This window comes from Amblyomma mixtum, chromosome 7, assembly GCF_055824585.1.
Source record: "Amblyomma mixtum isolate Tamu chromosome 7, ASM5582458v1, whole genome shotgun sequence".
Taxonomy (NCBI): domain Eukaryota; kingdom Metazoa; phylum Arthropoda; class Arachnida; order Ixodida; family Ixodidae; genus Amblyomma; species Amblyomma mixtum.
Genome location: NC_143018.1, coordinates 72,662,158 through 72,686,880, shown reverse-complemented (window position 1 = coordinate 72,686,880; position 24,723 = coordinate 72,662,158). Strand labels below are relative to the sequence as shown.

At 46.4% G+C, this 24,723-nt stretch overlaps 1 long non-coding RNA gene across 1 annotated transcript; it reads left to right on the top strand.

The window, feature by feature from the left end:
* Nucleotides 1-7,451: 7,451 nt before the first annotated feature.
* Nucleotides 7,452-24,288, top strand: LOC149336477 (uncharacterized). Its single transcript, XR_016284282.1, has 2 exons — nucleotides 7,452-7,679; nucleotides 10,577-24,288. It is a non-coding gene; the product is annotated as an uncharacterized LOC149336477 (long non-coding RNA).
* The last annotated feature ends 435 nt before the right edge of the window (nucleotides 24,289-24,723 follow it).

Below are 24,723 nucleotides of genomic sequence, written 5' to 3'. Positions count from 1 at the left end.
GCGATATGGGCATCTGTCGCAGACACTCTCTGCAGGGCACCGGTTTGTGTAGGCAGTGTTCCAGTACGTGCTCCTCCAAGTCGGCCAGCTTTCCTTCGAAGAAACATCCGTGCTGTGCGTTGAGGCAGCGCACTATGTACTCGGACTTGGCGGCCTCGTCAAAATGACTAATCACTGTTTTCTTGAAGGAAACCGGCTCACCGTCAAGAGGACAAAGCGCTCCCAGCTTGAAATTTACTCTGCCGCACGAATAGCAGAAGGGATGTTGACACTTCGACAGTTTGACGTGGCTGTGTAGGACGCCGCAGGACACGCACACATACCCGTCGGGACATGGACCGGCGAAGTGGATCGTCCTTCCGTGCAGAAAGTCGTCAGGAACATTGAACTTGATGGCGGTGACATAGTTGCCACTGCAGCCAGCCATCTTTACCCGGCCAACGCTGAAGTTCAGTTCACCGAGCTTGCTCGACACGTTACTCCTCCAGTATCACTCCAGTGTCTAAACTAGATCAGCTGTGTCCCGCTTTTACATTCCAAGGACGCAGATATAGCCTGTCTTTGCGCCTGAGGTCACAGGCTTTCTTTATCTCAACTTGATTCCCTGGGATATTTTACCAAAGCGTTGATAAGTCCGTTTGCTTCCGGCGTCACGCCATGAAAAAAAAATTGACTGCATTCTTTACTATAACATGGAACGAATCTGTGATAAAGGGTTGAGAGCGTGGCAGCGCCATTTTTCTGTGCTGTCACGAGCTGCATTAACCATCTTATTCCAAAAGGAAATGGTTGGATATAAGTTCCGAACTTCCACTATTTTGTCGCTACTGGCATGTGTATTGCTCAATGTAATGCATAACGCGTAGATTTATCGATATGAACATGACTGGGTATTAAACGTTCTTGAATTTAAGTAATTTCGTATGTTTGAAAACTGCCAGGCTGATGCTGATGATGTTGATTTCAGCGAATCAGTCATCTTGGACGACTTTGCCAGGAATGGAACGCGTCCTAAGATTGCGGCTGTCTGGCTAGACGTCTACTTGGAGGTATTGGAATGCACCCAGAGTTTCTTGCAGTTCACTAGCGGGAACGCTGGCGGCTATGCAATTCATCCGCCATGGACGCCCGAGGCGCTTCCGGGAAGAGAGCGCTTCGGATTGATATCTGGTGGCTTGTTCACTGAGCTATGGATTCGATTTTTTGTTGTTCAGTTTCGTTTTCAGTGTTGCAGTTTTTAATAATGTTTTATGCGCTTTGTGGTGTAGATGTCCATGCTACAACGCACAAAGTTCATTTTAGATCCGAACTATCCGAAGGAGCTTGACTCCAAATTAGCTGAGCACAGTGTCTGGTGCCTGCTAGTCCTTTATTAGTCCGTTTGGCCCCTCGCTGGGAGCCATTTACGCAGCAAGCTGGGTTTGCTCAGCGGGAACCTGTGCTACTTGTGCATTGAAGGGTGAAAGAAGAGAACAAAGTTTTGTAGCGAGAGCTACATTACCCGCAGTCCCGCCGTTTAGCTGTGGGCCTTCGGCGCCACTTGTACGCATGCGCGAGGAGCCGAGTGACGTCACACCCGCGCAGCTGGTGCGCCGCGCCGCTCGTCTCCGACCGAGATGAGCCGCCGAGTGACGTCACAGCTTCCGGCGCCGCGCGCCGACGCCGCTCGCCTCCTACCGAGAGACTGCGCATGCGCGGCACGCAACTGGAGCGTCGGGCTCTACTGTGCATGCGCTGCAAGGGGAGGAGGAAGGTCGCGGTGTATAAATGATGGTGATGCAGAGAGAAACGTATCGCGGAGAGACACCGCCAAGCTGCTGAACGACAGCGACGGCGTGTCGCTACGTGTATCCTGTTCACGTTTTTCTTTGGAAAAGCTATAAGCGCAGCGCCAGAACATGGCGAGAGACGGCACTCGGTGCATGCCCATGGAAAAGCGGAGGCTCGGGCAAGTTTCTCATGGCACGGACATAGTATACGCACGGGCATAGGGTGCGAACCCGCACTATCAGACTACACAAATCAAAAGTTCGTTTTTCACAATGCGAAAACGGAAGCTTTTTAAGTGTAGTATTTAAGCGCTAAGAATTTTTTGCAAGAAAATTTACTTTAAAATGTGTGTCTCTTAAACCCCCAAAAATATATTTTCCACGGTTAGAGAATGTCTTCTCTCGCCATGGGCCAATTTGGTGTTCGTCTACGTCTATCCGCTTTCTTGCTCATTTAGTGCCATGTCCAGTAAGCATATTTTATTGTAGAAGAACGCTTCCTTGCAACATGTAATTTATGAATATTTGTATTTCGGTAGTCGTAGTTTTATTTTACAACCAAGCCAAGTATGGCACCGCTGTCTTAAAAGCGTACGTTGTTGGGCTAGTCGGTACTCGCGACTAACTTTATTGAAAACACGACACTCCTTTTATAGTTTCAAAACTGTCACATCACACACATGATGAAACCAACAACCTGTCTTCATTGTGATACACTTTGATAGAAGGGTCACTTACGCAATCTTTATCCTTCTGTTTGATGCAAAACGCCTCCGCCAACTCACGCGCCACCTGGTCACGGCTCCTCCTCAAAACTTTTGTATCTGTCAGCAAAGGCAGGCAAGGGTTATTGCGCGTAGCATCCGGGCATGCGCCACAATGCAGGGGTAAATTCGACCCTGTCCCTGATTTCATGGAAAGCTGGTGTTCTCTTAAGCGCTCATTCAGACATCGGCCTGTCTGACCGATGTATACCCTGCCACAGGTGAGGGGAATCTGGTAAACGACACCCGTCTGGCACCTGACAAAACGAGTGGCATGACGCTTCTCGCAGTCCGCTCTCCTCTTCCCTCCGGACATGACCTGAGGGCACAATGAGGCCAACTTGCATGGGGCGGTAAAAACTACCGGCACGCCGTACCGTTTCGCCACGTTCTTCAAGTTGTGGGAAATTCTGTGAATATACGGTAGAACCGCTGGCCTCATTTCCTTAGAACGGCCACTATCCCGACACGTCCTATTTTTCAGTTTGCGCAGAAGCTTCTCTGCCACTGCAACAATGATTGAAGCAGGAAAACCAGCCTTCGTCATCCTAATTACCTGATTATTGAGGCTCTCGTGCACCAGGTGAGCGCAAGACTTAGACAAGGCGTCCTGCAGGCAATAGGTTCCGATAGCCCGTTTAACATTCTTGGAATGTGCTGACCTGAACGGCAACAGGTCTTTCCGTGCACGTGGTAAGTACATCCAGCAAACATGATCTGGTGTTAAAGTCAGGTTAATATCTAAAAACTGTAGCTTGTCATGTTCCGGTAACTCGTGAGTAAAGGTTAGACCCTTCCCATGTCGTCTGAAAATCGATAAAAATTGTGCGATTTGTGCGCAGTACCCCCTTGTATTCACCATGATTGCTGCGCTTGTTGTGTTATCTTCTTGTCCTTGTCTTTTTGTGCGCAGTACCCCCCTTGTATTCACCATGATTGCTGCGCTTGTTGTGTTATCTTCTTGTCCTTGTCTTTTTGTGCGCAGTACCCCCCTTGTATTCACCATGATTGCTGCGCTTGTTGTGTTATCTTCTTGTCCTTGTCTTTCTGTGCGCAGTACCCCCTTGTATTCACCATGATTGCTGCGCTTGTTGTGTTATCTTCTTGTCCTTGTCTTTCTGTGCGCAGTACCCCCTTGTATTCACCATGATTGCTGCGCTTGTTGTGTTATCTTCTTGTCCTTGTCTTTTTGTGCGCAGTACCCCCCTTGTATTCACCGCTGTCTTCCCGGCATTTCTGGCATTCTCGGCATTCCCGGCTTGTCTTATATTTAGAGGTGCCAACTTCTGAATAGACTAGTTGTTAGTTTGCGCTCGTCCTGTCGTGTCTTCTGTCTTCGTGTCGTATTTTTTTGAGCATGACCTTTCATGGCACAGAAATAGCTAAGGCGGAAAACAGACCTCTGTATTCAGCCTTCCTGGGCATAAGCGGTGCATACGACAACGTGAACACCGAAGTCCTGTGGGACATATTAAAAGATGAAGGTTTCGGTCATGAGGTACTTGATTTTCTACAGGAAATATACCGAGATAATAAAATTGAAATTACATGGGAAAGGATAAAAAGTACGACAACTCTCAAGGTACGCAAATGATTAAGGCAAGGTTGTCCTCTATCACCGCTGCTGTTCATGCTGTATATTATAAGTAAGGAAAGAAGGCTAGAAGGACGTAATCTAGGTTGTAATCCGTTGTACAGATTAGGCGGAAAGGTCGTTGGGCAACGGCTCCCGGGTTTAATGTATGCGGACGATATTGTACTGTTAGCAGATAGCCAGGAAGATTTACAAACTTTGAGTAACTGTTGTGGAGACGAAGGAGACGCTCTAGGATTCAGTTTTAGCGCAACTAAGTCAGGTGTGAGGATTTTCAACGATACAACTGATCAGGTGCTTACAATACAAGGCCACGAAATACCCAAAGTGGCCGAATACAAATACCTTGGGATATGGCTAAACGAAGGGCAGATATACACGGAAAAGCATGAATAGGCTCTTAGGGCAAAAGGACGAAGAGACGCCGGGATAATGAAACATAGGGCATTATGGGGTGCAACAAATATGAAGTACTGAGAGGTATTTGGAAAGAAATAATGGTGCCAAGGGTTACTTTCGTGAATGCGGTTCTGTGCTTAAGGGCAGAAGTTCAGTCGATATAAGACGTAAATCAGATAGCTGTTGGAAGATTAGCGCTAGGTGCCCACGGCAAAACCATACACGAGTACAGGGGGATGTGGGCTAGGCATTGCTCGAAACACGGAAAGCTCAGAGTAAAATATTATATGAAAAACGCTTGAGGAAACTGAACGATAACAGGCGGGCAGCGAAGGTATTTAAATACAAAAAGAGCATTGACTCACAATGGCGCAAAAGAACTAAACTAACCAGTAAGCATGCCGGACACAAGGACGGAGAAAGACATACCGTATTTACTCGAATCTAGGCCGGCCACGATTCTAAGCCGAGACCCGAAAGTTGAAGGCCACAGAAAAAAAAAAAACTTACCTCGATTGTAGGCCGGCCGAAAAAACAACTGCGAACAAGAGGTACAGCACGCAAACGACATTTATTGCCAGGCTGATCCCGGGCTGGCGTTTGGGCGAGGAGACATATGCAACGCCAGCCCGGGATCAGCCGCCGAAGTCCCGCCCGGCTTGAAGATTTGACGATTGCTCTGCAGCGAGTATAACACTCCGCTTGAAGGCGGCACTATAATGGCACCGCCTGTTTGGTGCCATGGTGTTGGTGATAAAAACCACGCACGAAAACTTCACTGCTGCGAATGTGCTCACGCCACCGCACGAGAACAGAACAAGGCCAAAATGGCAGCCAGTGCTCATGTGTGCTTTGATCAGTATCGGCTACGGATAGCAACGGCTACGGATAGTAACGGCTACAGTGCTGTCTTTCGTTGGCGTTTCGTGGGGGCGCCACCTGCGTGCTACATTTATTCGTATTTTACGAATACGAAACCTCGAAACGAAATCCTCGAATCTAAGCCGACATAAGAGTTCTACATCTCGTTTTTTTAAAAAAACTATCGGCCTAGATTCGAATAAATACGGTAGCATTAAACGACAGGTAAAAAACGCGGAAGGTAAACATTGGATTAATGCAGTGGAAAAGAAGCATAGCGGTGAACTGTATCGAGGCTGGAAAAGGCAGATCAGGAGAGGAATTGTTCTATGATAACTCAAGAGGCAGCACCCTACTCTTTGAAGCTAGGTTATTGTGTCTGAGAACGCGCAGGCAGAAAAAAGAAATTTATAACGAAGAAGAAGACCGATATGCAGTGTGTGGTAAATATGTATTAGAATGTGATAGTATCCGGATGAGGGTGCAGGCACAGTCAGTCCACTGATCTCCACTAGGTGGCTGGATGCCGCATTCCCGCTTTCCGAGACGAGCGCGAGTGAAGCCACCGGAAGTTGGACCGCTTGTCCCGGAAGTCGGGTGTCTGCTGTGTATTTCAATGAAAAAAGTCGTGTCTTTCGCCCTTTCGTTCTCAGTTTTTTGCGTTGTTTTCGTGTGATGTCTGCTGTTTTATGAAAGGAACAAGCAAGCTGAACGCGAGAAATGTGAGTATTGTGTGCAGAACCCTGTAATTTCTGCGAAAGTGAAGAAAACAGGCATGCAGGTCTCACCCTGCCTCGGCAAAGGGGTACGTGCATTAAACACTATGTTCTTGCCTGGTTCTAGCGTAAAGGAGAAGTAGTGGAATGACGATGAGGCTAGGTCACCTTAAAACCGAATTTTCGTGCAGCAAAGAAAAGGCACAGCGCGAGAGGAACGACTGACAAGAAAGGCGAATGGTGCAGTGCGCGTGAGAAGCGCTGTTAGAAGTCAACTGCACCAAGCACCACGAATTAAAGACCATTCAGGCTTAACTTGCAACAACACGAAACAGTACATGACACGCTCCGTCGAAAAAGCAGTACCATACCTTTTGGAGGCGCTAATGTGAACCAACCGAACACCGTCGACACCTCACAAGATAGTAGCCTAGCCCTCGCTCCGGTTCGGTCTAAATATAATTCGGTAAAATGGTCGCTGCAAAGTAAGCTGCCTGGTGAATGTTTCAACCTATTCTTTCTTATATTTATCCCCCATTGATAGCATAACTTGGGCTTGAGCGTGGGAACAAGCATCGCAGTAAAGAGCACAGTTGGCAAAGCTAGGCAAACGAGACGACACCGAGCCGAGTAGACGAGGCTCCATACTTGCTGTGCGTAGCGGCGTCCTGTCGTCTGCTAGTGTCGCCCCATTGAAATGCAATGGGCCCTTATTTTTGAAACGTCCTTCCCGAAGACTTCGCTGGTCTCCTCGCTCAGTTGGCGGCGCAAAAGGTAGGTATTGTCATGGAAAAAGACGAGAACGGCGAAAAGACGAAATGCTAAGTGGGAAAACAAAACTGGAACTGAAAAACCGTGCTGAGCTCCGATTTCATGCACTGCCAAAGGCTGACTTCCGGGACAAGGCCGCTTACTTCCGGTGGCTTCACTTTCGGGCGCCCGATGTAGAGTCACTGGAAAAAATTTCCAGTGACTCTAGCCCGATGCGGCATCCAGCTCCCCTAGTGGAGATCAGTGAGTCAGTCTTCCTGAGGCCCAAGGAATAAATCTGCGGTGAAAGTTAGCAAAAAGCGATTGAAAGATTAGTGGCTCAAAAGCAGAGAGGTGACAAAAGGTTAGAAGCGTAGGAAAACGTATTTGGAGAAAATGGAGAATTTAATAACAACGTACAACATACTTTAACAAAAATAAAAAAAAAAAGCCGAGCACCACAGTAACAGCAACTGCCACCACCCTGTTTCAAAGGAGACATTGCTATCTTCTATCCATTTATCAATAGCGTGAGCTTTCCCTCTAGGTGATATCACTAAACGCGCTAAAAGTCAATCCAATCCACACCGTCGTCAGGCTGTCGGGCTGTTTACTACTGTTTACATAGCATGCAGAAAGCAGCCGGGCTTGCAGTTCAGCACAGGGATGAATACTGTTCTCTGTTGGTCCTATGTAAAAGGCCGGCGAGGAGCCGAAGCTACTGCTGCAAGGGCGCGAAATCCTGTGGCTATAGAGACCGTGGGCGTCAACGTATCGATACATCATGACCGACCTAACAACCCAGCGTGCTTACCTGGAAAACTACGTGAGTGGACTTCGAGTGAAGGCTCTGCGCAACCGTGTGCTTAGTAGGGCCAAAGCGTTGCGGTCCTTTAAAAGAATAGAGGTGCTGCTCATTGTGAAGAACGCAGCTATGGTACCAGGGCTGACGTACGCAGACGCAGCGCCTCGGCAGCGGCGCGGGCATTCTTAGAGAGAAGACAGTGGGAGTTGGCGCGGCAGCCCCTGGGTGCCCGTCGTAGGACGGCCCCTTACGAGGCGGTGCAAGCAGGTCCATACCCGTTGCATAGGCCGCATAGGCGTTGCGTAGGGTGCGTAGGTACGAGGCTGTGCATAGGCTGGTCTTCCTCTGAGGCCCGGGAGGCAGTGGAGAAGCTCAGCTTTATGATGCGCACCTGTGGGCTCGGGGAGGATCGCTGGGCGCATGTGGCTGGAAGAAAAGAGTGCGGGCGCTTGCTGACGTGAAGGGTTCTTGCTGGAGCAGAGCGGAGATAGCCGGCACGGAGCAGAGCGGCTTCTTAAGGTCTCTTCAATTTGGCTGCACTAGTTGCGTGAGGTTCCGCCGCGGTGCCGCCCGCGTGCAGCGTCAGTTCAAGTGCAGCTTGGCACTGGCTGCTTCCAAAACGAATGGTCGAGTGCAGGCCTGGTCTTCTGCTAGCCTTGCCGCCACCAGTTTACAGCCAGCTGCGTGCCACGGACATCGATTCAACGACTGCCAAAATCTCGAGCCACGTGAAGAATTTTCAAGCAGAAAATCCTAAAGAAATGTTGCCATGAACCAGCTCCAGGAAATCTTGGTTTCACAGAAAAAAAAAAAGTCGTTGAATGTATACACGCAGACCATTTACGATTATGCGTTGGAGTGGCGCCCATGCGCCTCAACTTTATTTTATTTATTTTTATTTATTCAATACTGCCAGCCTTCATTCGGTGGCCAAGGCAGGAGCGGTGCAAGGATACATCGTACGTACATCGCGACAAAACAAAGCAAGTAAAAATGCGAATAAAGAAGCAAAAGCTAACACACAGGGTTTTATAGAAAGACAAAGAGCAAGATTAAATACACTCGGTTACCTAAAAATACAAAAGAGCATGAATGAATACACTGGGCTTAAAATGATGATATGACAGCAGATAAAAAAGACTTCTGATCTGTCAAACCGCTTAGCCGCTTAGGTTTACAATTGTGACACCATAAACAGTTAATCAGCTCCTCCTCTCAAGAAAGAACTGCCATCATTTCATTAAGCGACTACCGTCGTATCTGCTTCGCTTCTCCGTCCTACAAATTGGTGCTGCCATACTGCTGCACTGCAGCTGCACTTCCACTTCGGAGAGTGCAAGCCAGCCAAGAACTAATGCTGCACAGGGTTGGCACTTTTGCAAAATGAAGACGGAAGTGCGGTGGGCGTGCGCTACATTGGCAAAATGAATGCAAAAGTGCTGCGCTCCTTGAACTGGTGCAGAAAGTGCAGCCAAATCGGAGACCTTTAGATGTTGCTTGATCCTACAACAGCGTCCTGCATGACGGATATCAGCCTGCTGTGCCTTTTGTACACCCAGAACACTGTACTGGCCTTCTCTGCCAGTGTTCACTCCCAGCCGGTCAATGTAGGCAGAGGACTGAAGCACGGCTGCTCATTGTCCCTGCTGCTTTACTTGCCTTACACAGCGGGGCTGGAACATGTTCTTCTTGCATCGGGCTCTGGCTTTCAGCTTCGCATAACACAGCAAGGACGACCAGGTGTTTGGACACGTCCAGGCCTTGTGTTAGCCGGCAGTTTGGTATTACTGTCCAAAAATGCCTGCGAACTATAACAGCTCATATTCCTCTATGCTACCCACATAGCTTCGATGGGCTCCGATTTAACCTAAGTCAGTGGCCTTAACATTTGCTGGAACATCGGAGTTGGCCAGTCCTGTGACCCTGCCAAGTGGCGAAACCATAGCCCCGGTCTTACACTACCAGCACTTTGGAGTTGTCCTCAGTAGCGCTACCAACATGTACAGCCTTTGTCAGAAGTTTAGAGCCCAGGGGATTTGCTTCTGGGCCACACTGCTTTGCTCGTAATGCGTCCTCAGCGTCCCAGATCTCCTGAAGGTAAGAAGATTTTTCGTCCTGCTCCCTACGATGCGTAGGACTTCCATGAGTGCTACAGGAGCGCCACAATAGTGCGTTCAAGCAAACCCCCTGGGCTCTAAATTTTTGACAAAGGCTGTACACATTACACGAGGATCACCTGAGGCGCTCCTCCTAATGGGCTGGCTGAATTTTACGGTGCCGCTGTCTATAGGGGTGCAACCGATATCGACTGGTCCGTGAGGTATGGAAAACTGTCCATATGTCAGTGCTCATGTTTTTTAATGCTGTGGTATGTGTGTCTGCCCCCACTCATACCTGGCTTGAACGTGGTCGGAGAGAGGTTGGCTAATTTGATTCACGTGGTAGTTAAGGTGATCCAGGGAGACATTGGATGGTCCTTGGTCAAGGCACGCGAGACCTGCAGCAAACTCAGCTATGATGGGCACCTTTGCCTTATTAAAGACTCTCGATGGGTGCAGCGGCCGCCGCGGTGGCTCAGTGGTTATGGTGCTCGGCTGCTGACCCAAAAGACGCGGGTTCGATCCCGGCCGCGGCAGCTAGAATTTCTTTGGAGGAGAAATTCTAGAGGCCCGTGTACTGTGCGATGTCAGTGCACGTAAAAGAACCCCAGGTGGTCGAAATTTCCGGAGCCCTCCACTACGGCGTCCCTCATAGCCTGAGTCGCTTTGGGACGTTAAACCCCATAAACCAAACCGATGGGTGCAGCGGGTGTACCGCTGCGTCTGTTTCAAAGGTATCAGAATGCTTTGGTATGAGTGAGTGAATCTGTTGCACCAGAAATTCAGCTTTTTGGGTGCTGGTGGTCCCTATCTATGCAGAACAAGACGACCGTGAACATGTGCCGAACCCACAAGACGACCATTAGCAAGGAGCAGCTGTATGACAGCAGCGCTGCCAGCTCATCGCTTTTCGAGTCATGCACGTAAGCAGGTCAGCCAATGCTGACCTGCTCTTGGTGCTTTGTACAGCCGAAGTGCAGGCTGCGATGGGTACACACTTCATAAGAAACCATCTGGCACTGCCTGCACCCATGGCCTACAGAGGGCGCCACTCTGCCAGTGGCGCTCGGCTTCTGCTCCAGTCAGGATGGGTGCACTGTGCGTGAAACCACCCAAGCAAGCACTGCTGCTGTGACGAGAACTCTTCTGCAGGCTTGGCGGAGGATGGTCCACTGTGAACTGCCGCTCTACTTGGTGTGTGAGTGTGTGCATGCATGTGTGTGAGTTAACCCACCTCCAGTTTCGGCGGAGAACGGTGAGATGCATGTGGTATTGCATGTGTGGAGGTGTGTCGCTTTTCATTTTTTTACATGTGTGGGCACTGTGCACCCTTTTTAATAATTTTTTAGTGTTGCATGCTTTTCAAGTGTCGTGTACAAACTGCTGGATAAGTTCCAGCGATGCCGACTGCCCGCTCCAAAGGGTGCAGCCTACATCATCATCGTCAGGTGGTGCAGTGGGGAGCACATGAAGGCACCAGGGCCAAAGCGGTCAAAACGAATAAACGCCGCCTTGAAAATTGGCAGAGACATAAGCAGCAGGTTTTGTGTGTATAACGCGGTAGCAAAGACCCAGCTGCAGCGGCCAGGACACTGTGTACATCCGATACAAATGGGAAGGTCCAGATCTAATTCAGTCCACCAGAGAGGTAAAGTATACTAGCATGAGTTCAAGCAGGTTGAGTCACTGGCGTTTTTGGGTGTTTGTGGTGAAGTGTTGTGGACAGAAAGCACGTGTTGCCAGCCACCCTAGTCGCGTAAGCATTCACTGTGGGCAGCTGATTGCCTGTCATCTTTTGAAAAAGTCACTAATTTGTTGTCTTTTGTAGAAAGCTAAGAGGGTATAAAAGGCTGGCCACATAATATGCTTTGGGTGGACAGTGTGAGAGCTGCGCATTCAGGCATGAGAATAGTGCAAGAACCATGTACACGTTTATTGTGCCAGTGCTGTTTTCTTTTAAACTTTTTTAAGTAGGATGACTGAGTTCTTGCTGTACGGGCACAGAATTTGCTGTGGAAATAAGAAATTCTTACGGGAGATTGTGAAGAAAGAGCACTTTCTGTGGGTGATGCCAAGCGTTGTCCACTTTTTATTTTTATTTTACATTTTCTGCACCGCTCTCCTTCAGTCTTTGTCTCCCAAACTTCTTTCGGCATGCAGAGTTGTTTTTTAAACGCCGGCTAAATTCTATGCTTTTTATTAAAGGGTTTTCCCCTCTCTCTCTCTTGAACCTAACGAAACCAGCTTGCTACTGGGCGTACACACACCAAGATTTAGTGATGGAAATGTTCGCGAGTGAATTAAGACGCACCTAGTGCCAAAATTACTGAGTGTGCTGGTCTTAAAAGAACAAATTTGTTGATTGCGCTGTTGGTATGGTGCAGCCTATTCTCTGGCATGAAAAACCACAATGTTGCTATCCGGATGCAGATTAGGATCCAAGTTCTTGACCCCATTTTGGGTCTGCACTAGTGGTCTTGAAACTAAGGTCCGCTTTTGGAAACATAAAAGGGTCGTATCCTGCCAGACTTGAGAGGAGGCAAAGAACAGAAAAGAGCTCATTGTGAGTGGTGCAACGGGAAACAGACGAAAGACAAAAAGATAGATGAGCACTGCTAAAACAGAAAAGAGGATTAATTTGCAGCACACTGCTTGCACATGCTTTGAAACTGCATTGATTGTATGTATGTGTAAATTTATGCAATAGTTTTGTTCTGCTTGGTGACGGATTATGCTAGGCAGGAAGCACTGCAAGCACTTTTTTCTGGCGTCTACTTAGGGCAGGTAGTGACCGCAGATCCGGATCATGCGAGCGAAATAACTAGAAGAATAAGAATGGGGTGGAGCGCATATGGCAGGTTCTCTCAGATCATTAATAGTAGCTTACCAATATCCCTGAAGCGAAACGTATACAACGGCTGTATCCTACCGGTACTCACCTATGGGGCAGAAACGTGGAGGAGGCTAACGAAAAGGGTTCTGCTTAAGTTAAGAACAACGCAGCGAGCTATGGAAAGGAAAATGATAGGTGTAACGTTAAGAGATCGAAAGCGGGCGGAGTGGGTGAGAGAACAAACGCGGGTTAATGATATCCTAGTCGAATTCAAAAGGAACAAGTGGGCTTGGGCAGGGCATGTAATGCGAAGGCAAGATAACCGCTGGTCCTTAAGGGTAACGGAGTGGATTCCAAGAGAAAGCAAACATAGCAGGGGATGGCAGAAAGTTAGGTGGGCGGATGAGATTAAGAAGTTTGCAGGGATACAGTGGCGGCAACTGACAAAGGACAGGGTTAATTGGAGAGACATGGGAGAGGCCTTTGCCCTGCAGTGGGTGTAGTCAGGCTGATGATGATGATGATGATGTTAGCCACTTCATAGCATAAACTGCCATTGTTTGGCATCCATACTGTGCGCAGCATACTAAGTTGATGCCAAAACTGCTCCCAGAGGGTTACAAAACTACCTGTAAGGCTGCTTGACCCCTTGCATGCTGCACCCCACAAAAGAGACTCCGGCACGACAGTCTCTCAGGCTTCATTAGTGGTCTGCCAATTTGCAAGTTAATTAGTGGCTCTCACTTCAGCCATTCACCCGAAACAAACGTGCTGGTTGCGGAGGACTATCTGAAATTTGTGGTATACTGCAAATATTGCTGGACTACCTGGACATTTCAAGCGGGGTAATGCACCTAACAGATGTCAGCTTCGTCTTTAAAGTTTTTTCCATATGCAGAGAACATGTTAAAAATGAAAGATACAACAAACACGAAAAAGCAATGCCTGATTGCTCTTTGTTACTGTTGCACTGTGCCCTCATCGCGAGTTCCAGAGGGCACTGTGGTGCCTTCGTTCTTGCAAATGGTGACTACTGAATCATGCAACATTGAAATGGCTGGATTTAGTGTGTAGGTGTGGAAGGACACATGCAGAAGGAGTCAGTGCTTGTAGTATGTTGTTCTTGAAATCAATTGATAAAAAACGTAATCATAGTTTGAATGGCAAATACGACTTTTAAAGCATTCATTTGCATCAAGCATTGCAGCTTCTGGCTACGAGAGCCATTGTGTTGCGGATTTGCATTAGCTTACTGTTATGGGTGTTGTCTTCAGCTGCCCATAGTGTCTTAATTTTTGCAGCACTTCATTTATATTTTACTGACATGCTGTAGTTTGGTTGCATTTGCGGCATCTCCTAGGCTTTTATTACCTGCTAGCCAAAGAAACGCACAACGTGGTATATACATCTGTCTCGGGGTTTGGTGCTCTATGCTACAGTATGGTTTGGACTGAATTACCAAGAATTGCCAGTAGTTTTTAAGAATAGTGGGAATTTAGTAGAAATATCTTCCTGTATCCTGCGCTACTCATGAATATCTCCAAAGTACTACTGAACGAATTGTCTGTACTTCCAAATCAGACATGTTTGAACTGCAGTGTCATCTGAGCCGTCTAGCTTTTAGGGAGTACAAGCATTAGTTAATGTGTGCTTTGTATATACTTGCTAATAACAATCCTGACAGTTGTGGCAGCATATGCTGATGACTTGAGCGGTGGTAGAAGGTATAGTTTTGACAGTTAGTCAGTCCACTAAGCATGAGTATGTTTTTGCCTACAGGGTATGAAAATGCATGTACTCACTATTGTCCTCCATGAGAGCATCCTTGTCATAAAAGAGCAGGCTTCAGTGTTGCCTTGGTCATTCACAAGAAGAAGATGGGTGGTGTTTTAGCACTGCTAAGCATGTAATATTTTGCAATAGCGTACCACATGACCAAGCAACTTCCATACCACATGAATAAGAAACTGTCATATCACATGGCCATGCAGTATGCAGCGCAACTTTCATACCACATGACCATACAGTACCTGTTGGAGTTGACACATCATGTGACTATTCAAGTAGCAACACAGTATTTAAGCTTTCATACCACATGGCCGTTTCAGTAACCACGCAGTATACAAGGCAACTTTCATACCACATGACCATCACATTAGCATCACCATGCACAAGCCGATTTCTTTAAACTTTCATACCGCATGACCTCGCAGTATCCACAGTGTCCAATAGACCTCTCCCGGCCTACGTCATCAGCGCACGCGTTTCTGGTCTGATGGGCAAAACATGCACCGTACCGAGGAGGCTCTCACAGGGAGAAGAAAGGCTGCGGGGCGTCTCGAATCGGGGAACAAAGGCGGCGGGGGAGCTCTCGACACCAGTAAAACTGGTTCAGAACCGAAAGTGGATGATTTTGCCCATCGGGCCACACCTTTTTGACGTCATACTGTTTACACTAGGGAGAGGTCTATTTTATTTAAACATTTCATACCATGTGACCTTCCCCTAACCACACCGTATCCAAGTCATTTCATCTCAGAGGTCAAGGGTCGAAGGTCGAGTGTTCAGAGACCCATCGGCTTTTCCAGGATTGCCAGTGAACTAGTGCTTTCACACTAAAATACCTGCAACTTAGATATAGTAGTGATGGTTGCCTCACTCAAAATCCACAGAAGGTCTTCCAATGTGCTGTTTAAATCCGCCTTCCAAATGCATGACAGGCACCAAGAACGTACTTGTAGAGAACATGGAGGAATTGAGCACAGCTGCCTGTGAGCATTTGGTCTTTGTTATAAACATGCTGTATTGCTCTCTTTGTTCTCGCAGGCGTTGGAGCTCCCACCAGGAAGCTAAAGACATGCTTGCAGGAAAATGCTGCTGCAAAATGAATCAAGCCGATATTCGTGGTTTGATTATAGCTTGAGGTCGCGGTATGTAAAATAGTGTGTGGTGCACCCAAGCACAGAGGGCATTTCCTGTGTTCACCCCTTTGTACCAGCAGTATTGCCACGGCTGTGCATGTGTTCTGCCACTGCAGCTAGGCACTGTGCATCTGTTTCTGTTTGTCCATGTGTAAAAGTGCACATACAGCATTGGTGTTTGCATCTGTACCGCAAGGTACGGTTTTCATATCTTCTGTTTCTTATTTTTCCATGTCTGGCATCTCGGCTAGCCCACACCATTACTAGTCCAGATTCCATGGAATGAGCCCATCTTCATGGTGCATGTTGACCCTTCCACGTGTTCTTGTTCGTGTTTTTCTTTTGACAATTCTTATGAATGGCTGTCTTCCTGATTCATTTTGATTGCCAGGTTCTTGTTGTGTAGGTATGTCGTGGTATTTTTTTACTTATGCTAGGAAGTTTGATGCAAATGAATGTGTGGGCATCAGTATATGTGAAGTCGCGTAGGCCGAGGCCCCTGCTTGTAGTGTACCTTTTCTCATATCGTAAACAAAAGCTAAACTTTGGGGATGACCACGTTCTGTATACCTGTTGTAGTCTGGTCGTATCTGTGTAAAGCATTTCCCAGTACTGTGCTGTCATGATAAGCCTCTCCATCTGGCTCTTCCCCAATGCTGTTGCTCTCATCTCCTTTCGTGCTTACATTTGCCACCGATATCTGATAATCAAAATACTTCACCTTAGTGTCAGACTCAGTGCAGGAGATAAAGGTAACGTTTTACAAGTGTGCTGTACATATTGGAGTAGAAAATGAGGCGTTCTTTTGTCTTAATAGTACAAGCATTTTATATTTTAAAAAAGTGTTGAGTTTCTACTCCTTGGGTATATTCTGTATGTGGTGAAAATACATAATTAGTGATGAGGTAAATAATGCCATGCTTGAGCAGGGTTCGCTACCTGCCGCACGGAAGGTCGGGAAGGTGATTCCACTCTATAAATTGGGTAACACGCATTCTCCACTAAACTGCCGGCCAATTTCTGTCACCAGCATTCCCTGTAAACTCCTTGAACACATCTTGTTTTCTTACCTAGCTAGCTTCCTAGAATCGCACTCTTTCTTCTCGCAATTTCAACACTGATTTCATAAGTCATATTCGTGTGAATCCCAACTTGTATCCTTTACTAACAAGTTGCATGTTATTCTTGATCGTAATTCACTAGCTGACTGTGTGTTCATAGATTTCGCGAAAGCGTTTGATAAACTATACCATAGCTTGCTACTATACAAATTTCAGCAACTTAAACTCGTCCCGAAGATTCTAACCTGGCTTGAAGCTTTTCTTACAAACCGTCAACAGTTTGTTTCTGTTAATGACCTTACCTTGGATCCGAGTGTGGTTCACTCCGGCGTTCCGCAAGGCTTTGTGCTCGGTCCGCTTCTTTTCCTTATCTACATTAACGACCTACCCTCCTGCATTTCATCTCACATTCACCTCTTCGCCGACGACTGCGTAATATTCAGGGAAATAACATACGATGGTGACATAATAATGCTTCAATCCGGCCTTGGCTCCATCTGAACCTGGTGTAAATCTTGACTAATGGACCTTGATGTTAACAAGTGCAAATCTATGCGTGTGCCTCGAGTGACTTATAACTTGGCCTCTTATTACCTCAACGGCCTGTCTCTAGACTCTGTACACTCTTATGAATACCTCAGTGTTCACATTACTAATGACCTTACCTGGACTGCTCATGTTACACATGTCATTAACAATGCCAACAAAACTCTTGGATATCTTCGCCGTAACTTTGGTAAAGCACCTTCATCTCTGAAGCTTTTACTGTACAAAACACTTATTTTACCTAAACTCAAATACGCAGCATCAATATGGGATCCTTATCATCAGAACTCAACACACTCACTTGAGATGGTCAAAAATACAGCGGCTCGATTCATTCTCTCTAACTACAACAGAACTGCAAGCATAACCAGCGTGAAAGCTAGTCTCGGTCTGCCTTCCCTTGCGTCTCGTCTAAGAATACCTCATCTTCGCCTTTTTCATAAACTTTTTCACCATTCTTACCTGCGCGAAGAACTTATCCCCATAGTACGTGTCACCCCGGATGGATCACACCCACAAGGTTGGAATACCATTCTCCAAAACGAAAACCTACTTTCATTCATTTTTACCCCGGACGTCCCACGAGTGGAATCACCTTCCCCCACTGCTGGCACTGATTAATGATAACCGTTTATTTTAAGAATGCATTAGCTAACACTGTATAACTAGCAACCTTCTGTAAAATTATGCTCACATTTCAGTTTGGTACTTTGTACAACCGCTCCCCTCTATAATGCCGTATGGTCGTGAGGGTATTTTAAATAAATAAATGAAAGGTATTCAAGATAAGAAGCCTTTCTTCATGGGGCCTTTTATGCCTTAATTTTTGTCTTATGTTACTGTTTCGGTTTTACTAAACAGATGCCCGGCTGATTACTTCCGGTTATCCTGTAACCCAATCTCCTTGTCACAATTATTTTCCAGTGTCATCAAGTACCCACGTGCTTTGCAATGGGCAAAAGCCCCCCCCCCTTCGCGTGGTGCTCCGCTCGAACACTTGGGAATGTGGGTCTTAGATCCCACTTTATGCAGACCAATCGCACGTTAGTTGTAGGACTCCTTGGTCAAGCTGCCTTTACCATTAAAATCAGTTCTTAATCATCATACATTCTTTTCTGGCACGCATGCATGTGCCGTACTTTGCACAAGGCTTTGGTGTTAATGCAGCTGTCATGGTACGTGAACAATCCAAGAAAGCCAAGGGCATTTCCTTTCGGAGGACTGTTTTTTATATGGCAAAACCAGTTTCTTGGGTTTGGTGTGAGTATCAGTGTTTTGAAATGTGCAGCTAGAAATCCACTTTGTTTAACCCTTTGAGGGTCGAATTATTTTGAAGAAAACTTTCCCAGGTGGTCAAATTACTTTATTGCCAATCTTGAATCTACAAAATGTATATAATCGAGAATAAATAGTAAAAAAAAATTAGGAACAGTACTTTGGTGACAGCATCACTCACAACTGGAAAATGTTCAATAGAATAGAATAGCAACGGTGATAAGCAAGCTAAGAGCAGCACCAATAAAGATAGAAATCAACTTTCGCCGCCTCTGCAAAACAGTGTCCACAAAGAGAAAACACGTTTCGCGCGACTTCGTTGCGATCCCGCGGCGGAATCGAAACCACGTAGGCGCGTTGCCACAGAAGGCGAGAATACCTCGCGAGCAACGGTGATAAGCAAGCTAAGAGCAGCGCCAATAAAGATAGAAATCAACTTCGGCAGCCCCTGCAAGATAGTGCTGACAAAAAGAAAACTCAAATTTCGCGCGTCCGTTGCGATCACGCGGCGAAACCAAAACTACAAAAGGGGTGTTCCCGCAGTCTGTGCCGCCGCGCTAAAGCTAGACATAAGTTCTGCTTATCTCCGTAAGAAGGCAGCACAAAATTCAAACACTTTTTGTAATTCCTAAGAGGTGGCAGCACCCCCCAGTGAGCACGCATTGTTCTTTTGGCGCAAAATTTCAAACGGAAGATCGAAACCGTACCCGTACGGCAAAGACCTTGCGGGACAGAAAACCGCCGCCGTACATATACGACAAAAACCTTCAAAGGGTTAAGGGCATTTCACACAGCTGTGCCATCGCTTTGGCTCTTCTACAACACTTCTGCTATTTTCTGATGCCATGGTTCACTTGTTGCCTGTGCCCAATAACCATAATACCTCTCCTTAATGAGAAAAGCAAGTAGCACAAAGGAAAGAAATAATTTGCAGATACTGTGTGCTCTGCATTTGGGAGTGGCAAATAATACTTCATTCTTGTAATTTCTTTTTGATAGTACATAAAAAGGGCCGCAAGTTTGCGCATTTTATATGGGGCAACAACAAGCCAATGTGGGCATTTTTCAGGTTAATGCAGTCCATGTAAGCCGGCTTGTACAGCAAGGCTGTCTCTGTGCTCAACAACCACTTGAAGGATCCATTACCCTTCGTGTCCGAATCCGTGCGTTGTGTTTTAACTCTTGATCAGACATTGGAGTTATCCCCTGGCTGTTTGCTGCTACATTCTGCAGTGGCACCAAAAAGCCTTGACTTGTCACATTCGTCCCTTTTTTTGGTGTGAGAAGTGTCTGAAAAAGAAAAAAACTATTGGCAGGGTTGGAGCAAAGTCATGGGTAGTGACAATGTATTTCCTCTTTTTTTTGCTTCTTTTTGGGTAGGAAAGCTATCTTTTGACATGTTTGACAAAGTGGAAGTCTCCGTTTTACTGGTCGGTGAATTACTCACAGCCAAGCGATTCTTACTCACCTTCTCTCCTTACTCGAGTGCGCACCTGTGAAGAGTGTCGTACATCACACATTCATAGTCTGTTGTGAAAGTGTTTTGCTTGTATTATCTTCACGTTTCACATGGTTCAGAATTCAGATTTATCTGAGCTATATTCATTGCACCCTTCCAGTAGCAACAATTTTTCTGCTATTTCCTGTTTGTGTTGTTCAAGCTGCACCTTGGAAATTTTATTGGATGGTAACTGCGTACATTTTCACAGAGATGGTTGCATATGCTAAACAAGAAATAAATGAGCAGTGCAGTCGCATTATCAGTTCTGTTTGGCCACTATAGATTGTGAAACATAGAACATTTCGCAAAATTTGAATAATGAATCACCTCCCGGTGACACATTGCTTTAATATTAAGGCCATTTTTTTTGTGACCATTGTATTCTTTAGGGGCATGCTTCTAACAGTGTCTGGGCTGTTGGAGCACCACGAGACTGTCAGCAGTGATTGGATCAAAAGATTCACAATTTGGGCCTGTGATCAGAGGAGGCTTCACGGTGTATTTGGCATTAAAATTAAAGGAAACGAAACGTGCCATGTGGAAGCAACATGAGAATTTTGTGCATCCAAAAAAAAAAAAAACAGCAGTGGAGGTTATAATTGCAGGATGCTTGGCTGTAAAGTAATGCAATGATGCATAATCTTCTTGCCCCCAGTCTTCTTTCCCCCTGATAGTGTGGCGCTGATATTGTGTGCTATCAGGGCCAAAATTAGCCCCCCACTCCAAGCTCCGAACACTGCCTCACTACACGAGGTCATGACCTGACAATGCACTCCTCGTGTCGAGACTAGCAGACTGCACCAATCTACACACCAGAAGTGCATCATCTGGTGGTGCTCGCATGTATTGTGGCACCGCTCAGAACTTGCAGTTACTTTTGACTACGAGTACTCTTTTGGTTAAGTGCATATGAAAATTTTACAAGTCTTTCCGCAGAGCTGTAAGAGATTTATTGTCTGGCCAAAATGAACATGTGCAGGTTTTTGTGGCCTTATGCAGCAGATTTTCCTAGCGAAAATCGAAATTGATAGTGGTAAGATAGTTAGGTATGAACTGAACCATGTTAAAATTGCTCTAATGCTATAATATTGGTATATTATTGCTATATTATTTGATGCTGTCTACGTTAATTTGATTAGAGGACAATGATTTTTCTGATGTATTTTAAAACCTGTGTCAAGCTTTGCTAATTTTGTGTAGCCTTTCTGCTCATGATGTACCTTCTTGTGATTTGTGTCTCATAATTATGTAGAAAGGAAGTAGTAACAGTCAAGACAGGGTGCAGCATGTAACCAATGTCCATACCTAATGACGTCGTTAACTCTGGGGAATGGAGTCCTTCCTCTGTTCCATTCTCCTGTCTACCCATTTTCTAGATGTTACCTGTGTGCTTTCATTTCCTGTGCTCCACTTTTGAGTTGAGTACGCATGGTCAGGCACAAAGAATAATTACTTGCATCACATTTGGCTTTGTGACAAAGATTTCTGTTTGTGTCTACTTGTGAAAACAAACCTGTTTTGTGTGTCCTCAAAGCCCACTTATAATCAGTGCAGCTTGTGAATATCAGCGAGTGACGTTATTTTCGTTCTGCAAGTCTTGTTTGCAAGACTGCGCATTGCCCAAAACACTATTCACGGTTGCAAGTCTTGGTTCCAGAACATAAAGGAAGAAAGGGAGTTTGGTAATGAGATCGTGTTCCCAGTGAAACTGTTTCTTGATAAAGTTGCAGTTGTTCACTGGATGCAACTGCCATTACGTTCCCCTTCCTGGAACATTGCAGCTGGCAATTGGATGTCTTTGGAGAACATAGGCTGCAAGTAGGGGCTTTTCACTTGTAAAATTATTCTGTCGGATATACGTCATGATTTTGGGACATCGATGTTATGAAGCTGTGACGTGAAGCTGTTGTAGGCAGTTTGCGGTCTGCTGTTCTCTTTTTTTTTTGTGAACTGAATTGATCAGAAGTCATGAAGTGTTTTAAAATATCTAGTTTGTAACTTAGCTGCAGCGTAGCCACAGCGTCTTGAGATGATAGGCTCTCTGTGAACTGTTAGGCTGATGAGAAATGCATGCCAACTTTGAACCAGAACATTTTTATTTCAAGATCGAGGTCTCCCAAGCTTTGACTTTCTCAATTTCAATCCACATTTGCCAGCAACACAAGACGGTGTGCATAAAAGTATGCTCACCATGAATTAACGTTTTGAGAAGTAGGCCAGCTCTAATTTATTCCTTGCATTTTTGTTAACTTGTGCTTTGTCTTGTTGTGCAGGATCTGTCGCAACTCGGAGCACCTGTGATGCGCCGTCTCAACAAAAATCGAAAACGGGAAGACGCCGTTTCGTTTGCCTCGAGTGTGGCTATGCCACAGATATCAGAACCAGCTTCAAGAACCACCAGAGGACACACACCGGAGAGCGCCCCTTCCTGTGTAGCTATTGCAGTCGAGGCTTTGCAAGGAAGTGCAGCCTCGTGGAGCACCTTCGCATCCACACGGGCGAGAGGCCGTACAAGTGCACACATTGTAGCCATAGCTTTACAGCAAAGGGGAATCTAGCAGCGCACATTCGCATCCACAAGGGCGAGAAGCCATATAAATGCGCCGTATGTTCCATGGCCTTTGGAGACAGGGCGAACCTAAGGCGTCATGTGCAAGCCCACTATTGTTAACAACTGTTCGTGTGGAACATTTGCTCAAGCACATTTGCACGCTGAATGGATCCTAAATCCCATGGGGCCACCACGGTCGCTTAGTGGATGTGGAGCTCGGCTGCTGACTTGAAAGTTCCCGGTTTCATCACGGCCGCGGCAGTCGAATTTCGATGGAGGCTAAATGCTAGAGGCCCATGTACTGCACAATGTCAGTGCACGTTAGAGAACCCCAGGTGGTTGAGCTTTCCAGAGCCCTTCACTATGGCATCCCTCATGAAAATGAAAATTTGTTTTGAAGGAAATGAAATGGTGCAGTAATTGTCCCGCATCTCGGTGGACACCCAAACCGCGCTGTGAGGGAAGGGAGGAAGGTGGGAGTGAAAAACGAAAGAGATAGGAAAGAGGTAACCCCGAGGTAACTAAATCGGGGAACTTTAGCAACAGTGCTATGGCCAGTTTACTTTCATGGCTGTAAATGTGGCCTTTTTTCTCGACCCGCCTAAACTGCTCCTTTGTTGTTAGCTTAGTCAAGCAGCGTGCCTGTTTTGCAAAGTTAAGGAGGTGCCGTCAGTAGCACGACAACAGTCCTATGACTTGCCCAACTTCGATTTTGGTTCTAGGTTTGGAGAAGCCTTGAATGCACTGCACCTTCAGTAGATCCGGATTCACACCTTCTGCCAACGCAAGGTGTCCTAGATACTTTGGGGAGCAAGAACTGGTGCCTTGACGGCTTATTTTCAAGGCCTAGCTGCCACTTGAACAATTATGAGCACGTTCCATTGAATATGCTACTGTAGATGGTGTCATCTGAGTACACTTGGCAGATTCGCCCCAGAAGTCCTGCTCAGAGGACATCGATGTAGTAGCGATGTTGTGATATAGCAGTGCCGTTTACCAGACCAACAGGCATGCGACACCACTGGTAATGCCCTGATGGCATTACTGATGTTAATGCATTTCAGACCGATGTTGACAAAATCCAAATCTGGTGCAAAAAATGGCTTATATCTTTAAATATTAAGAAATCATTTCTTCTTACTTTCCATCACAGAAAGTCACATCCAGTGCGCAAATATACGCTTTCTGGCTCTCATCTCAGCAGCTACGTAACCTCTTACAGATACTTAGGAAATCTGCCGACCTTTCATGGACCGATCATATAACGAAACTTACAAATGAAGCTAACCGTGTCCTCGGCTGTTTACGCCGCAACCTTCGATTAGCCCCTTCTGTAAAATTACTCGCATCCTACACGTTCGTTCAACCTAAACTCGAGTACGCATGTGCTCTCGGGGTCGAAACTAACCACATCAACGTACTAGAATCCATCCAGTACCGTGCTGTGCGTTCTGATTATTCATATCCATCAAGCACTACTAAACTCAAAGTGCAAGCTAATCTGCCCAACGTTTTAGAACGCAGAAAAGTCGTTCGCCTCTTCCATAAATTCTATTATGAGTGCCCGTGCAACCTTGCCATTCTACCAGCACATCGACACTCCAGCCACCTCAACAATGACTGGACTGTGTACCCACCTTCAGCCCGTTCATGAGCCCCTCTTTTCTCAGTTTTCTTAAGAACGCCCATGGACTGGAATGACCCTGCTGCTGTCATCCATTGCAATCACGAGCACTTCAAGCGTTTCACTGAAGAACTCATCTGTCATCGCAAATGCACACCCCTCATGTAAAATCTCTGCACAGGGGCATTTCAGGTATATTGAAAATAAATAAAAATCAATGCTGTCTAATCCTTATCGTCCTCGTGCATTTTGAATCTGCCATTAGCCGGCGGCCATATCGACAACTGTGAAAAATTCTACAGAGCCCAGTACCACCAACGTCTCCACTATGTTTGTTTTGTAGTGGGTGGGGTCAACGTTACATGGTTCAAATCGCGGTAGTCGACGACAAACCGTTTTGACCAACCCGAGAACGAAGTGGCGAATGCCCTTTCCATTAAAAGAGCCCCTCCAGCCAATGGCGTCGACCGATTCTCCCCTCTCCCAGTGACTATCTCCCCTTTGACCGATCGCTTTGGACCTGCTAGCGTGAAATCGCAGGGCGTGGCAGATGAATGGGGAATAACCACGGCTTCAATGGATTAACCGCGGCGTCGCGAAGATCGGTTGACACCATTAACTGAACGACCTCCTTTTGAGGGGAGTTTGCCGTTT